The sequence below is a fragment of the Dermacentor variabilis genome, chromosome 1, assembly GCF_050947875.1.
Source record: "Dermacentor variabilis isolate Ectoservices chromosome 1, ASM5094787v1, whole genome shotgun sequence".
Lineage (NCBI taxonomy): Eukaryota > Metazoa > Arthropoda > Arachnida > Ixodida > Ixodidae > Dermacentor > Dermacentor variabilis.
Window position 1 is genome coordinate 132,650,193 of NC_134568.1, and position 13,619 is coordinate 132,663,811.

General features: G+C 43.7%; 1 long non-coding RNA gene across 1 annotated transcript; it reads right to left on the bottom strand.

Annotated features, from left to right (window-relative positions):
- Window positions 1-3,089: 3,089 nt before the first annotated feature.
- Window positions 3,090-6,455, bottom strand: LOC142572011 (uncharacterized). Its single transcript, XR_012825991.1, has 3 exons — window positions 6,329-6,455; window positions 4,408-4,495; window positions 3,090-3,133 (listed from the first exon to the last, which is right to left on the bottom strand). It is a non-coding gene; the product is annotated as an uncharacterized LOC142572011 (long non-coding RNA).
- Between the last annotated feature and the right edge of the window lie 7,164 nt (window positions 6,456-13,619).

Below are 13,619 nucleotides of genomic sequence, written 5' to 3' on the forward strand. Positions count from 1 at the left end.
TGAGCGCTCTACACAGAAAATATCAGAGAAAATTAGCCCCTGGTAAAGTGGTGACAGGTCACGTAAGGCGATTGGCATGCGGGTGATGATTCCAGCCAGGCGTTAGGCGTGCTTAACAATGTTTTTTGTTTATTTATTTTATTTATTGATACTGTGGTCCTCTTTCCAGGACCTTAGCAGGGTGCATACAAAGTGAAATTGAAAAAAATATAAGTACAAGGTACAGCGATACATAACATAGGTCACTCGCGATGTGCAAATGTAAGCAGTTACTGAACAACACACAGTAAATCACTCGCTACATAACCATAGGTGCGACTCAGATAATGGCAGTGAGCATTGGGTTACAACGTCATCAGTAAGATTATTCCATTCAACAATAGTTCTGGCGAAAAAGGAAAATTTGAAGCAATTCTCTTTAGTAATTAACGGTGTTATTGTCTGTGAGTGTCGATGACGTCTAGCATAACCAGTAGAGAAAGTGATAAAGCGTGATGTATAAATGTTGTAGTGCCCTTTTATTAGCTGAAATAAAAATTTTAAACGGCATGTTCGGTTCCTTTGTGTCACATATGGCAATCCACTTCTCTCGAGAAGCTCTGTAATTGAAGTGCGGCCATACGAATTATATATGAATCGTGCTGCCCTTTTTTGAACTTTTTCTAGTTTAGTAATGTTTCTTTTAGTAAAGGGATCCCATATGACAAACGCGTATTCCAACATTAGTCGAATGATGGCATTGTAAGAAAGAAAACGCACAGGAGGTGTAGCGAATTTTAGAGCGTCTTAGGAAAAATAGTTTTCGAAGGCAGTTTGCCGTGACAATGTCAACATGTTTGTTCCACGAGAGAGTGTTAGTAATCCAGAGGCCAAGGTATTTATATGCGGTTATCTCAGAAAGCTGATGTTTTCGGCATTGTAGTTGCATAATAAAGGCTTATTTTTTAACGATATTCTCATAAAGACAGTTTTATCGAAGTTAATTTCCATTTGCCAATCATTGCACCAGGGAATTTTTTTCGTACAGAACACAGTCATCATGCAGCGTACAGCCTAATACCTACAGAAATCTGATCCACAATGTCATTTATGTAAAGTAAAAATAGAAGCGGACCAAGAACTGACCCATGGGGGACGCCAGAATCAACGGGCACCTTATCTGAACTGGCTGAATTTAGTGTTACAAACTGACGTCGGTTAGTCAAATAACTCTTTATTCAGGCGAGTAGTTTGTTATTTTGCAGAATGTAGCTTAGTTTATGCAGCAATTTGTTTACGTCTGTTTGTTTACCCTCGTCTATGGCTGCTGCAAAGTCATGAATGATTTCTACAAGTTGAGTGTTAGTTGAAAATCCTCGCCTAAAGCCGTGCTGCATACATGTAAGTAGCTTATGCTCTCCAATAAAAGCAGTTATATGTTTGTGAATAATATGCTCTAACATTTTACAAGCTGTTGAGGTTAGCGAAATTGGACGGTAATTCTGAATGAGTGTTTTGTCACCAGACTTGTGCAAAGGCACGATTCTGGCATCCCGCCAATCATCAGGCACTGCAGCTTCGTTTAAACACCTAGTGTACAGAACATGTAAGTATTTTGCACACCACTCAGCATAACGTTTCACGAAAGCATTTGGGATATTGTCTGGTCCAGGAGATTTTTTTACCCCAAGGTTCAGCAGCAGATTTAAAATGCCATGTTCACTTATTACCACATCAGGAATAGGAGGTACGGACACTTCAAAAGGCGGAAGACGGCCGTCATCTTGCGTAAATATGTCTTTGAAATTTTTATTGAATGCCGTCGAAGCCCCTGCATCATCCTGCACGCAACCACCATAAACTACACGTCCGTCGTTAGAGCGAGACTTCGGGCTGACCAATCTCCAAATTTTTTTGGGTGACGTTTTGATAATGGGTGGCAGTGTTATAACGGAATAGTTTTTCTTGTCATGCGCAATCCTGTTCTTCACCTCTTCCGATATCTGTTCGACCATTAGTTTCAAGTCAGACCTGTTTGTCGGTGTCGCTCTCTTCTTTAGGCGTTTCAATTTTCGCTGCAACTGCAGCGTTACTCGACTTATCCATGGAGTTCGAAAGTTATGTTTTTTAGCTATCCTTTGCACGAAACGCTGAATGCATTCGTGAATTACCCCCTTGAAAAAAAGCCACAATTCATTCACCGAACAAGTGTTGTTTCTGAAAGAGTCATAATTAAAACTGAGAGCATCAAGAATAGACTCGTCTTCTGCTTTAGAAAAATTAGGAAACAACTTGACATCGCCTCGCTGTTCCAATGCGAAGCCCTCTAACGTCAAGACTACTGCTTTGTGATCTGAAATGCCGGAGGTGAAGCTGCAGATCACTTTGTCTTTAATATTCCCACTTATAAGGAACAGATCAAGGATTGACTCAGAACCGTTTTGAATTCTGGTTGCCTCATTTACAACTTGCAAGAGGTAGAAATTGAACACAATGTTTAACATTTCATTCTCGACACTTTTGGCACTGGTTATCTAAAAGGTGTTCCAGAGCAGATTGGGAAGGTTAAAATCACCTGTCAGAATCAGTTTGTCTTCAGGCTTTATGTGGCGATGCATATACTTGTTCAGCTGTTCAAATATTGTGGCAGATGAATTCGGAGGCATGCAAACTGCTCCTAAAAGGTAGCAGACTTTATATTTATGTAAAGTTTGCAAAATAGGCTTTCCACGCCTGTTACGTCAGACATTGCTATAACATGAAATGAAGATTTGAAAAGAACCGCTACGCCTCCTCCTCCTCCTCCTCCTGCGAGGAAAAGCTGCGACACTAGCTAACTAGTTCATTCTTCCTTACTTTTTATTCGCTTCATATCTGGTCTCTTTCAGTCTTTCGGCTTAGTTTTTATAGGGACGCTTTGCATTCTGTTCATTTAAGGACGGAAGCAATCGCGTTAATGGCTGTATTTCGAGTAGGTGTAACCATTGTGCCTGCGAGATTTCTCTCCAGCTGGACGATGTGTCAAACAATAAGGAACTAACCTGTGATTGCTTTTTTCGTGGAGCCCTCGTTGTCGTTCCCGGATAGCATTGTTTTGTAGATGTCGTAGCCAGTGCCGAAGAACACGAAAGATATCCACACTCCAAAGATACACCTTGAAGATTGAAAAGCGACACAAAAGGAGACTTAAAGTTGGCTCATGATAGTAGCACATTTACAACAGCGCTAGCATCATTAAACGCATGTTTTGGAAACATCGAAAAAAGTCTCCTAGTGACAATCCACCTCCGAAATAAGCTGTAGTGCTTCTTAAAGGGGCCCTGCAACCCTTTTTGTTGAAGTCGTGAAGAGCATTTCACAATAAAGGACACAATTTTAGAAGATTTTGCAGGAAAAATATATTTCAATGCGTTCAGTAGGAGCATTGAGATTGCCCTTCACACGACCTTCACACCTTCCATAGTGCTCCCCGCTCGTTCTCCAACGGCTTGCACGGCGGAGGCTACAACGGAGCGGGGCAGTGCGTACCCGCAACGCTCCGCCCACGGAACGTCACGGTCGCGCGCGATTAAAATTTGGCTTTAGATGCTAACGCAGACGCCACTACTTCCGGTTTTGGCGCGTAAACTCAGGTTGGCGCCCATCTGCCTCCCAAGCAGGTTAGCTGAAGCTGCGCATCTTGCGATAACCGGTGCAGTGCATTTACCACTCTCGCCACTTCTGCAGCCATAACTATGCCGGACGTCCCCGTTTCGCGTTCAATTTCAGAAAACAGCTAGTGAAGTTCGTTTCCAACAAATTCCAGAACTGCGAAAACGACAAACGCCACGTTCGTGCACAAATTCTACGCACATAACGAAATATATGCACTCGAACAAGTAGACGTGCACTGCGTTAGCGGTCAGCAAAACTTGAGCGACGCCACAATTTACGCTGCGGTGGCGCAACTCGGGCAGATAACGGCCGCAGAAAACGCAAGTAGAAAGCTGATTTCTTCATGTGGACACTTTGAACATAGTGGCATTTCGTAATTTTTCCTAATCTCGCCAGCCGCTATAGCGTATCGTACGTTTTCATTTTTCAGCGTCTCAATAAATTCTCTCCAATTCATTTCTTCTTTTCCCTTTCTTTCTTTCTTTCTTTCTTTCTTTCTTTCTTTCTTTCTTTCTTTCTTTCTTTCTTTCTTTCTTTCTTTCTTTCTTTCTTTCTTTCTTTCTTTCTTTCTTTCTTTCTTCCTTTCACAGCAATTGCGCAGGACTGCCTTTTGGCTCTTGCGGGTTCTGTTTGTCAACACGTAAGCACGACTCCGCAAGGCAACATGAACTAATGATGGTTTTGCAATTTTTCCCCACTATAAATTTCTTAATTTATGTGGAAGTAATTAGAACAACACATAGCTCGAAAATGGCGCAATAGGAAAATACTTACAGGATTACGCTCTGCCTCCGATCCAATGTAACTGGCTCGTCGATTGCGCACCATTTAACATTTAACTGAGATCCAAGGTTTTTCGTGACTGAGGGCAGAAAAGACAGAAAAAGCACAGGATTCGTTAAAAAAAAGTTGGGTTTCCAGCCAATTTCTCCAATAATCTGTATGTTCGCTATATTGGATTGCTTTAAAATTAAAGACCTTTAACCTGCTTTAACATTAAAGACAAAAATGTATGTTAGAAAGGCTGTTAATATTCTGTTTAGATGCAGGATAACATTTCCAACTGTATCGTTAAGGCATGGTTGGGATAGAAGAACAAGTGATATTTCTTTTCTTCGCAATGAAACGGTTACTCGATGGAGTGGATTCTTAGTCGAATTATAGGGAACGTGCAATCAAAAAGAAAATGTTTTGAGGGGCTGCTCGATCAGTGCAGGGCGAGCAACAAAAGATTGAAAAAAAAAGACGGGGGGGGGGGGGTATTGTTTTCAAGTAATACGATGTTTGTATAGTTGGGATCACCTCATCGTATCAAGTGGTTATGATCGAGGCGAACAAAATGTGACACATCCATCGACTCCACGTGCGTCGAAAATGAGCACTTTGGTCAAGCCTAAAACTGGAAAAGATGCAAATAAATCGCATGACTCAACAAACAAACAAAAAAAACCAAAGAACCTGACAATATTTATAGGAGTGTGCGAATATTCGAAACGTTCTGATAAAGAATCAAATACTGTCCTATTCGATTCGGTCTCTCAATCGAATAGTCACTATTCCTAAATGCGTATGTTTTTCGTATACCTTTCCATTATTTGAAAACGTCTTCTGCGTCCAATTTAACATAAAATTGGAGCAACATTACGGCAAGTTTTCACCTGTGCGGGCATAGTATCGAAATAAAACATGAGAAATTGCGTAGTAGAGTCCACTACATCCCGTATGTAGCCATACTTTACAGGCTCTATATACAGCGGCCCTCTGCACTCTCAGAAGAGTCAGGTGCACGCAAAGAAACGACTTGTTTGCTCCTAATGCTCCATTTTTGCTTTTGATAATCAGCGCTTTGTAACGTACTATATAATTACAGAAACGTTATAACTTTTAAGAATACTAGGATGCGAACATCGTTTTATATTAATACGAGGTCGCGGGATCAAATCCCGGGCGCAGCGGCAACATTTAGGTGGGGGCCAAACGCAAAAAACATGAATACTTCGTTTAGCGCAAAACAAAATACACAAGAAAGATGACCCCCCCCCCCCCCCCCCCCCCTAGGTCAAGGCGCTACTCTCAAATGATGAATTCGCACCAACTAGCCCGCCAACGCATTGTGCAAAAAACATCTGTGTACCGTGCATTGGGTGCACGTTAGAGAAATCCAGGTGGTCGAAATTTATCCGGGGTCCCCCACTACGACGCGCCTCATAATTAAATCGTGGTTATGGCACGTAATAGTCCAGAATTCGATTAAATGTTTATATTAATTGGGATAACGGTTGTTCATTGTTCGAAAAGTATTCGAGAACTATTGAATATTCATTTTGATTTGATTTGATAGGCTTCTGGCCCTATTCGGTTCGTATTCAATTCGGTCTCAAGATTTACTATTAGCACTGCCATAAATATTTTAATTGAAGGCCAAAGGGCCACTCGCTCTGTCAGAAAGAGGCAAAGAAAAGATTATATTTTTAAACCTTTCTGCCTTGCATTAGCTATTGCTCTTACCTACGTACTTCTGAGCTCGAACTGAGAATGTTCAATGTTAGAGGACTGCCATTTCTGAGTGGTTTGTGAACGTACGTCTGTGATATATTTTGAATATTCCCATGGAACAACAAAGAGCCGGTGCCATTTTCTGCTGCAGACATTTCTGCATATAATCATGTTGACAAGAAAAGAAATGCCTCCTTACAGTGGTTAATGATGACCTGCAGGTCTTCTCTTTGGCACAGCGACGGCACACAGAGTCCAACCTTGTACAGTGGCACGGCAAGTCGAGAACCACTTTCCGCCTGCTTCGACAAGTTGCCGACGTACTGTCAACAGATGTTGGGGGCAAAGAAAAGCGGCAGGGTCAGATACGTTCAGAAGCGCTGTCTTTACATAATTCTTAATTGGAGTTGTTTATGTGACATGTTTTTTTTTTCGTCTGGTTTTGCACAATGGTGCAGAAGCCTTTCTCTTTCTCCGGTGTCTGTGACGTGTTTGTAAACACTATATGACATTATTACTACCGTTCAAACATCAGACTTTCAGAAATGGGATGTATATTCTTAAGCGAACGAGGGGTAATTGTACTGAATATTATTTACAAGATATATTTACAAAAGCAATTGCAACCGACAGCTCGAGCCAGAGAGAAAATTCATCGTCTTCTTCGCTTTGGTGCCCGCACTCATCGTCTAGTAGATGTGCGCAATACACATAAAGCCATATCATCTATTTGTCATTTATTTGTTTAATATTTTTTTCATTGCAATTATCTGCCTCGCGTTTGGCTGCGAACTTCTATACAGATGAAATATTTCACTTCACCCATATTACCTCTTCATTAATTTATAAATATATAGTCGGAGAGAATCCAGTCACATATTGTGTTTGTTGGCAACATTTCAACTCCATAATAATTAGATCAATCAATCTATACGATGCTGGTTTTCGAGCCAAGCGATACGAGTATGCATCGGTCAGCAAGGTGAAGCAGGCTGGGAAGTCTCATACAAAATTTTCTTCACTGTTAATAACACGCGAACAGGAATTGCAGTATAGCACTGCAGCGGTAGTTACAAGCATGACGTTAGCTTAGGAATGAGCTTGAAAACTACCACGATTTATGTATTGTCGTGCATGCGTTGGCCAGCGATTTTAATGGCAGTCTCTGTACTAAAACACCGAGTGCTTGTAAATTTTGTGCATGATCGTCAAAAAAGAATAAAATAAAAATAAACATAAAGGGTAGGTGCTCTCTGGTCTTCACTCAGCATATACGGGGAAGCAACTCGCGAACAGAACAGGCGTGGGTTTTCTGGTTGGCGGCTGGTGGGGCTACCGCACCAGATGACGACACGTGCAGGGGGTCAGTACGATACGGCTGGTTAGCCATTATGAAGCTGTTTCTCAGAACAAGTTTTGATAGATTTAACACAAAACATCCTGACAGGAGGCTTAAATTTCGATCAGGTGACAGCCGGGATGAACAAACCTGGTACATAAGACGCATGTATTATAGTTAGTGAGCCTCGAGAATTCTGCAGGAGCTCGAAAGCGATATCGACCTCGTTTTATTCACATACATTCATTATCCAAGAGAGTAACGTGATTTATCTCGTTGCAGTGATTGTAGCTGGCATCGTAGGTGTCATGCTCTGGTTCTCAAAATAGCGGTATGCTTTGGATCGTTATTTCATTACCGCCTGATGCAGATCTTCTCGAAAATCTATTGCCAACGTTTCCTAAATTTTATAAAGGCGCTTGAATTTTCCTTGGTAATTTCTAGAAGTATTCGATCGCCTTCCTATATAGTTGGTCATTGACATGATACGCACGCTGGCAAAAATGTACCTTTCAATGAAGAGCTTCTCTCTCACTCTCTTTCTCTCTCTCTCTCTCTCTCATCTGCACACTGCGCAGTGTACATGAGCTGTTGCCGAGAGATTAATCTCATGTCAAAGGACCTCTGCAGCATTTTCACCATGCCTTCACAGCATGCACAGTCAAGGTTTGTATCTTGATTCTTTTGCGCCGCTGTGCGATATTTCTGTTGATGGTCGGCGTTTGTGTTGTCCTTTGCATTCATAATTTCGTCTGTGTTTGCATATCTGCCTTTTAATCACGTGATTCACCACTATTCCTTCATGGTTTATCAAAAAGTAACTAATAAAGTCTATCTGGTCGTTAACGACTCATTAAGAAAGAACCGAAAAAAAAAACATTTAGTGCACGAGGTCAACAGCAAGCTTTTTCTTATCTTTAATGCAGGAAATTCGATGTTCTGTTCGTACACGCACAAGCCCCGTCGCATAGAACATACACCTCCACGTGTTGTGGTTTTCACCCTAACTTGAGCAGATGTTTGTTTGCCAATCTCATTGGTACCCACCTGAAGACCGTAGTGCTCGACGAACTTGTTGACGATGACTCTCAAGCTGGGCGAAAACTCGGAGCCATCGTGTTCCAGGTGCACCATGCAGTATCTTCCCTGGAAGAGGCCCTCATCGTGCCTCACAGCCAGGCATTGATCATAAGCACCGTACGCAGCGATGCGGCCCTGCATCGTGCCGGCGTGCGGTCTGCCAGTCGCGTCCACCACTGCACGTGACACGGGATAGCCCTCGCATGAGTGTGAATAGCAGGTGAAAGAAGAGAGTGACTTTGAGGCAGACTGGCAAAGTCTTTCTTTCGCATAAACCTTCTGCCAATGGCAGGCGGGCTTGTCGTCACCTCGTTCGTGACCACGAAAGGCACGAGACCGTCCTTACGAAGTTACGCAAATGAAATTTACCCATGAGAGTTGCCTTTGTAGCTTCGCGCTACTGTCGTGTGTATGACAATTTTCCTTTCTTCCACCTCGCAGGCTTCCGCTCAACTAATTGCGATGTTCTTGCGTATACAGACTGCTCTGAGAATGTGGACACATTTTGATAAAGGAAAGAAGTGACAAAAGCCTATGTTCCCTAGATGATCAGACGGACGGACGGACGGATGGACGGACACATTGGGGTAGGAGACGCGCCCTCCCTCGATCGTATCAGATGTGTTTGACGGAGAACTCCAGAAGGCTAATAGTAATAATAATAATATTTGGGGTTTTACGTGCCAAAACCACTTTCTGATTATGAGGCACGCCGTAGTGGAGGACTCCGGAAATTTTGACCACCTGGGGTTCTTTAACGTGCACCTAAATCTAAGCACACGGGTGTTTTTGCATTTCGCCCCCATCGAAATGCGGCCGCCGTGGCCGGCATTCGATTCCGCGACCTCGTGCTCAGCAGCCCAACACCATAGCCACTGAGCAATCACGGCGGGTAGAAGGCTAATAGGGACTGGCTTTCTCGTAACAATGGGGCCACGTTTCGCAGAGCCATTCGAGTGCAAAATAACGCGCAGTTCGTAAGAACAGGTGGCAGCCGCTCGTGGCAGCTAACAAGACTAAACCGAAGCCAAATGACAGAACACGTGTGGCTAATGCAGGAACCAGCAGGTCAAGGCGAGGAGAGAAGCTAAGAAAAAGCACAAAACAAGAGGAAGCAGCACGTTCACACAATTGGACGAACCTCACGTGCACATTAAAAAAAATGTTGCTAAGCGCACTTGTGGCGGTCGGAATAATACTGCAAAAATATAGACTTACCGACTGGCTTTGAGGTAAGTTTCTAACACGGGTTTGTGTGCAAATAATGAAGTGCTCTGCACATACTCATTAATAAAATAGGATCTTTGGGTACTGTCTCGTTAGGGTAAGTATATTAAATTTGAAAAATTTGAGGGTTATCAAAGCTTAAAAACGAATTTATAATTTCAACTACCCACTTAACGTACTGTTTACAACCCGCCTTTTTTTTCCCCTTCTACCTGCCGAGGTGTTTTAATGGCTGTAGCGCTGCTAAGCACCAACTCATCCCGGCCACGGCTACCATATTTTGATGGGGACGAAAAGCAAAAACGCTCGTGTTCGAGTGCACGTTAAAGAGCCCCAGGTGGTCGAAATTAATCCGTAGTCCCCCACCATACCTCATAATAAAATCGGGGTTCTGGCACGCGAAACTTGAGAAATAATTTGTTTTGGTTCTAGTTCAATTGAAACGAACACAATTAAGACCCTGGGAGCAAAGATAAAGTACACATGTAGTTTTAGAAACCACAAGAGCAAGTTAAAAACAAAACAAACTGTTGCGATAACTGTAATAAAAAAAAAAAACGTTTTGTCGGGAACGCTAGCGAAACATCAAATTTTTGCTGCATAAGACATGCATAATAACGAAAGCTCTAACACAGTGAACTTTTGCGCTATATAAATGCAACGCATTCCTATGTATACAATTAAGTGAACGCTTCTTTTGTTCGCATAATATGCTGCGCCTGATGCCCTTAACAACCAATCATATTTCTATACGGTTTCCGCCATGCCTGATAACTTTCAAGCCTCCGCATTCGACTGTGCGACATAAATATGCCCGCTTTCGCAGTGGGTGGCATCCGCAAATGTTTGCTCATTGCTCATTTGTTACCAGACAGTTTTCCTTGCGGCTCTTTCGTTACGAAGAGACCACAAGACCATCGAGCACATCTAGTGCGTCTGTTCTTGTTACGGCGCCCAGCGCCTCCCTCTCCGGACAATGTTGGGTGACTAGAGGTAATTTTCAGACGCAGATATTCTTGGGCCGTGGTCACGTGCAACACTAGAGAAAAATGAGACGGTCGCGTTAAGTTGAGTCAGTTGACCTCCGGTAACTCGATGACCGTTTGTAAGTGTATGCGCATCTACACGTGCGTACAGATATTTTATTGCTTCCTCCACTCTCTTTTCCTCTATTCATTTCTTCATTCACTTCACTCAGCCTGGATTCTCCCCAATTTTAGCACGCAATTCTTTTTTTCTGTACCGTATATTTCTTCTTATTTTGCTACCTTTCGAACCCTTTATCACCTTCCCTCAGTACGGTAGATCCCATCATACCTTATAACCTGTCAAACCCTTTGACGTACCCCTTCACAAATTTCTTGTTTGACCATCCAACTGGGCGGATCCATTCAGTCGCCTCCTTTCCTTTCTTTGCTCCCTCTCCTTCTCTCTTTGAGCTGCTTGCTATAGCTACACTTGACCTTGTGCAACTTTTGTTTTGGCTTTGCCGTCCTCGAACACTGCGTCCGAGTATCTGAGCATGAGTTTTATTCCCGGCAGCTGCAGCCTCATCTTGAGTGGTGTGTCGTGGAGAAGGGACCGTGCATTGAGACTTATGAGCACATTTATTATCTGTGCGCCGTCCACAGCGGCGTCCTCCGTCGCCAAGCAGTTCGCTATAGGCTCCATGACCCTAAAACCAGTCAGTGTTAACTCGCTAGGTTGCTCACATATAGCGACGTTCTTTTCTGCCACTGCGCGAAGGGAAGCGCGAACGATTCACTATCCGGCATCCACGTTAAGCGAATAAGGAAAGTGTTCCCCCTCTTCGGAACGGCAACCTTTCAACGAAGCGGATGACGAAATCTACTCAGCTGGAGGCTCCCTGCACGTTCCGCGGACATGGAGCTTGCGGGCGTGTTTTGAGATTGACTCTTTGCCGTCGCGGTGCGGGTCGCACACGTGTAGATTACGCGCCACGAACTTGGAGCGTGCTGCCAAGCACGCACCACCTTCGTGGCGCCCTCGCGCACGCGCAATGAACAGATTTATGTGCGCTTATCCCGCTTTTCCTTCTACGCGGAGCCTGACAATCTGTGCAGCTCTCATCAAGTCTAAGCCAAGACACGTGCCGCTTGAACTGTCGCGGGAGAGCTTGCACAAACGGAGCCCTGCGGAACAACTTAATGATGATGTGCACTGTATACAATAAATAAGAAACGGCGATGCTCGTTCCATTTATCAGGGACTCCTCTCGTCTACAGATTCGAGTGAATCGGGGATTGTTGAATGACTCTGGCTTTTATTTGTACGCATTCGTGTCTCGCAGAATGGGTTTTCGCCGAATTGCTCTCGTAGAGAGGGAGAGAAAGAGAACACAATTTAGGCGTTAACCTTGGCGTTTCCCCATTCTTAGCTAGAACAAAGCATCTCGTACGCTTGTGTGGTAGTTGGTGGGTTATGATCCCGAACACAGACGTTTAATTTTTATTACCCGTACAGAAAACGTCTAAATTGTGTGTACATATTATATTGACTTTTTTTTGCTTTGAGGGGGGAGGGGGGGCGGAGGCAGGCTTTTTGTATTCATATTGACCTTATCTACATTGTAAATTGCCCCTTTGAAACAGCGCATTACACGGAGAGAGCGCTTTTCATCTTTAATATCGCCCTCGGTTCTCCCAACGAGCCTATCATGTGCTATCATTAAACGCAATTGAGTGCTGAATGTCTGTTTCACTCGCTTTTCGTGCAACTCAGTGGAATTTCAGGTGTGCGTATTTTACGCCGCTGCGCAAGAGACGCGAGGAGCGGAAGCCTTCATCATCTTAGGAGCACTTATTATTTGAGCTTCAACACATTTTTGCTCGGTGACAAGCGGACAAGAGTCGGTTTTACGTTTATTGCTGACAAAAGGATGGAAAGCTCGAACAGTTGGTGTACATGCATCGTGAACTACAGCAGTGCGACAAAACGAAATACCGATGCAAAGAAGGCGGTTCCGACTCTTTTCCTATCGCTTTCTTAACCTTTGGCTTCAGTCTTATAGCATTGTTATAGTTCATTATGCATTTATTACTCGCCTGTGCATCAGGATATGAAGCAAATAGCATATGAAAGTATACCGGTGGATTATTTACTTAGAGCTACAACTCTTAGATTCTGTCTGACGCAGAATGAGAATTGTAAGCAACAGACTGCATTATGAGAAGAGAGCCGTATTACACCGTCGCCTTACATGTCGTGCAGCTTTTCAGCCTTGTGAAGTGAAACGGCCGCTTCATTGCATTCCAGAGGATACCTGTACTCTGGAGCTCGACTGGTAATGGGCTAGCCGATGCCAAAGCAAGCAAATGATTTTCTGAAGCCATTGAAGTAGATATCGCATGTATTCACGAACGGTACAAGCGGTTTGCTTCCAGCATGCGAGACTGCACAGTAGTTCAGGGTACGACCACACCAGCGCCACATGTGCTTGCGAGAAATACACGTTGGCTGGAATTTCAGCCTCCCTGCTGCAGCCAAGCGAAAGGGCTCAAGGCGTTGCATCAAATTCGCCTTGGCGTCGCATTCACGCGACGCTCGTCTTACTGGCCGCAACGAAAGCCCGAAATGCGTGCTGTCTTGATCGCTGTAAATGTGAGCAGGCACGAATAGGCTACCGGGTGGCTGCCAGTACTGCAAGAGGAACCTAAAGGCGCTGTGATGGAGTTCCAACTAGGGAGAATGACAAAGCCACTAGAGAGGCTGGTAACTACCGTGTAATATGAAGAGAAGGTTAGCAGACAGAAAGGCGGCCGTTTCAATTAAGGCGTAAACACTAGTAACCGATATTCTAGTCCGGATTAAAAGAAAAAAAAAA